The sequence below is a fragment of the Chanos chanos genome, chromosome 5, assembly GCF_902362185.1.
Source record: "Chanos chanos chromosome 5, fChaCha1.1, whole genome shotgun sequence".
Classification (NCBI taxonomy): domain Eukaryota; kingdom Metazoa; phylum Chordata; class Actinopteri; order Gonorynchiformes; family Chanidae; genus Chanos; species Chanos chanos.
In genome coordinates this window covers 1,686,073-1,690,203 of record NC_044499.1, presented here as the reverse complement: position 1 = coordinate 1,690,203, position 4,131 = coordinate 1,686,073, and positions in this window count along the sequence as shown.

Below are 4,131 nucleotides of genomic sequence, written 5' to 3'. Positions count from 1 at the left end.
AGAGCTGTGAGGTGTGTTAAGGTAATGTGTGTGTGTGGAGAGAGCTGTGAGGTGTGTTAAGGTAATGTGTGTGTGGAGAGCTGTGAGGTGTGTTAAGGTAATGTGTGTGTGGAGATAGCTGTGAGGTGTGTTAAGGTAATGTGTGTGTGGAGAGAGCTGTGAGGTGTGTTAAGGTAATGTGTGTGTGTGGAGAGAGCTGTGAGGTGTGTTAAGGTAATGTGTGTGTGGAGAGAGCTGTGAGGTGTGTTAAGTTAATGTGTGTGTGGAGAGAGCTGTGAGGTGTGTTAAGGTAATGTGTGTGTGGAGAGAGCTGTGAGGTGTGTTAAGTTAATGTGTGTGTGGAGAGAGCTGTGAGGTGTGTTAAGTTAATGTGTGTGTGGAGAGAGCTGTGAGGTGTGTTAAGTTAATGTGTGTGTGGAGAGAGCTGTGAGGTGTGTTAAGGTAATGTGTGTGTGTGGAGAGCTGTGAGGTGTGTTAAGGTAATGTGTGTGTGGAGAGAGCTGTGAGGTGTGTTAAGGTAATGTGCGTGTGTGTAGAGAGCTGTGAGGTGTGTTAAGTTAATGTGTGTGTGTGGAGAGAGCTGTGAGGTGTGTTAAGGTAATGTGTGTGTGGAGAGAGCTGTGAGGTGTGTTAAGTTAATGTGTGTGTGGAGAGAGCTGTGAGGTGTGTTAAGGTAATGTGTGTGTGTGGAGAGCTGTGAGGTGTGTTAAGGTAATGTGTGTGTGGAGAGAGCTGTGAGGTGTGTTAAGGTAATGTGCGTGTGTGTAGAGAGCTGTGAGGTGTGTTAAGTTAATGTGTGTGTGTGGAGAGAGCTGTGAGGTGTGTTAAGGTAATGTGTGTGTGGAGAGAGCTGTGAGGTGTGTTAAGTTAATGTGTGTGTGGAGAGAGCTGTGAGGTGTGTTAAGGTAATGTGTGTGTGGAGAGAGCTGTGAGGTGTGTTAAGTTAATGTGTGTGTGTGGAGAGAGCTGTGAGGTGTGTTAAGTTAATGTGTGTGTGTGGAGAGCTGTGAGGTGTGTTAAGGTAATGTGTGTGTGTGGAGAGCTGTGAGGTGTGTTAAGGTAATGTGTGTGTGGAGAGAGCTGTGAGGTGTGTTAAGGTAATGTGCGTGTGTGTAGAGAGCTGTGAGGTGTGTTAAGTTAATGTGTGTGTGTGGAGAGAGCTGTGAGGTGTGTTAAGGTAATGTGTGTGTGTGGAGAGAGCTGTGAGGTGTGTTAAGGTAATATGTGTGTGTGGAGAGAGCTGTGAGGTGTGTTAAGGTAATGTGTGTGTGTGGAGAGAGCTGTGAGGTGTGTTAAGTTAATGTGTGTGTGGAGAGAGCTGTGAGGTGTGTTAAGGTAATGTGTGTGTGGAGAGAGCTGTGAGGTGTGTTAAGTTAATGTGTGTGTGTGGAGAGAGCTGTGAGGTGTGTTAAGTTAATGTGTGTGTGTGGAGAGAGCTGTGAGGTGTGTTAAGTTAATGTGTGTGTGTGGAGAGAGCTGTGAGGTGTGTTAAGGTAATGTGTGTGTGTGGAGAGAGCTGTGAGGTGTGTTAAGGTAATATGTGTGTGTGGAGAGAGCTGTGAGGTGTGTTAAGGTAATGTGTGTGTGTGGAGAGAGCTGTGAGGTGTGTTAAGTTAATGTGTGTGTGGAGAGAGCTGTGAGGTGTGTTAAGGTAATGTGTGTGTGGAGAGAGCTGTGAGGTGTGTTAAGTTAATGTGTGTGTGGAGAGAGCTGTGAGGTGTGTTAAGGTAATGTGTGTGTGGAGAGCTGTGAGGTGTGTTAAGGTAATGTGTGTGTGGAGAGAGCTGTGAGGTGTGTTCATGCAGCACCGTGTCCAGAAAGTTTTCTTAAAAACAAGAAACCAACTGACTTTGTTCCTACATCAAAGCAGTCTGTAAATATGTGTCTACTAAAACGGGATTCCTTAAGTAACACAGTTTACTCCATTCTACTGTGTGTCAGTGTGTGTGTGTGTGTTTGTATATACATTTCACTCTGTTACTTTTTTGTGTTGTTTGTAATATTGAAGAATCAGTGTTCTCAGATGCCAACAGACTCTGTGTGTGTGTGTACTGTATATTTCTCCTCTTCACATTAAGATAAATCCATGATGACTGCAGAGATGCCCCCAAACCTCCACCCATCTGCCCCACCCCCACCCCCATCCTCCACCATGCAAGAGAGCGAGGGAGGAGTTAATGAGTTCATAGTGAATGAGATCACCACAAGCAGTGAGCACACACACATACACACACACACACACACAGACACGCATACACGCACACATGCACACACACACACACACACACATGTATATGAGTGCTTAACAGTGTTACTGGACAGTCTTTGTCTTTGTGTGTATGAGTGTTTAACAGTGTTATAGGACAGTCTTTGTCTTTGTGTGTATGAGTGTTTAACAGTGTTATAGGACAGTCTTTGTCTTTGTGTGTATGAGTGTTTAACTGTGTTATAGGACAGTCTTTGTCTTTGTGTGTATGAGTGTTTAACAGTGTTATAGGACAGTCTTTGTCTTTGTGTGTATGAGTGTTTAACAGTGTTACTGGACAGCCTTTGTCTTTGTGTGTATGAGTGTTTAACAGTGTTATTGGAAAGTCTTTGTCTTTGTGTGTATGAGTGTTTAACAGTGTTACTGGACAGTCTTTGTCAGTAGTCAGAATACAGGGTGGTTCTACTGGACCACATCTGACCTAACCAAATGGGAAATCAATGTGGTTTATGGCTATACAGAACACAGGACCTTTTCTCTGTTTCTGTGCGTGTATTCCATGTCTAATATTTCATATTTGTCATGTAATTGTGCAAATGAAATGACCTTTCCAGATCTTTAAGACTAAGCCTAAATTAATCTCATTGCTTCAGTACCAAAAAAACAAAGACAAAAAATAAACAAACAAAAAACAAGAACAGTACAAAAAAAAAAAAAGTTTCACCATTTTGAAAATGACTGTGTGTGTTTCTAATCTGTGTCATGGAGAACAATGTTTCAGAATGAGATCTGTTTCAAACATAACTATACCATGTCCATATGTAAAAACACCCGAGAGAGAGAGAGAGAGACAGACAGACAGACTTTGTAAGAATATTTTCACCATTATAATTCACATACAAAATACATTCATACAGAAACAGAACAAACCTGCCACAGAATTTTCACATACAAATTCAACAACAATAACAACAAAATAAAGTCAAATCCTCTTATAAACTTTTCATTTTATTCTTTACAAAAAAAGGGAGATTTTGTTTTTCACATGGGGCTGTGTGAGACCTGATGTAAACTGAAGAGGGGAGATCATTAAGGGGTTCTAAAAACAGCCCTGTCCAATCAATGAGCAGGGAGGAGCCATGTTCACTCTCTGAACGATTTTTCGGTTTCTTTTCCTGGGGTTAAGCCCGGAAGGACTGCTTTTAATACACATACAACTGTAAGACTACAAGATAGGTAGTCTTTTGGTCCATAACCTTATAAAATAGAGTCTTTCTTTACAAAAAAAAAAAATTCATCTTTGTTCACAATGTACACATATGTTTTAATACTCATACATATTCCTGATCTCATTTTAAAACACCCACATGGGTTCTGCGGCTGTCCGAACCATCTCTGGATTCTCAGGCCATACAGATATTGTGTAGTGGTTTTCAATTATAAAAAAGAATAAGACAAACAAACAAACAAAAACACAAACTTAAGGGTAAATACACAGCCCCCCCCCCAAGAAAACGAGCAGCAGTCTTTAAAGGCAGAACGTGGTGAACAGGCGAGGGGTGTACGAAAACACACACCATACACCCCTCCTCTGTTTAAAGCCCTTTCCTAGCAAAAGAGTGCTTTAACACTGCATGTGTACGTCAAAAACGACAAACTTAATCACAATTCCACCTGAAGAGGCTATTTACATGACAGCAAAAAACCAAAACAAACAAAAAAAAAACGCAGAACAACCTAGAAAAAGTGCCAATGCAGCTGTCATAAAGACTTACAGAGTTTAACAGGGAAACCGAGATGCACAGTTCATGAGAAAACAACCCCCCCCCCCCCCCCCCCCGGCGTGCCGGCCTGGCCTGTCAACGCTGGGGGGACCGTGACGGGTTGGGGGGGTGAGGGGAATCATTTCTGTGGGAATGGGAATT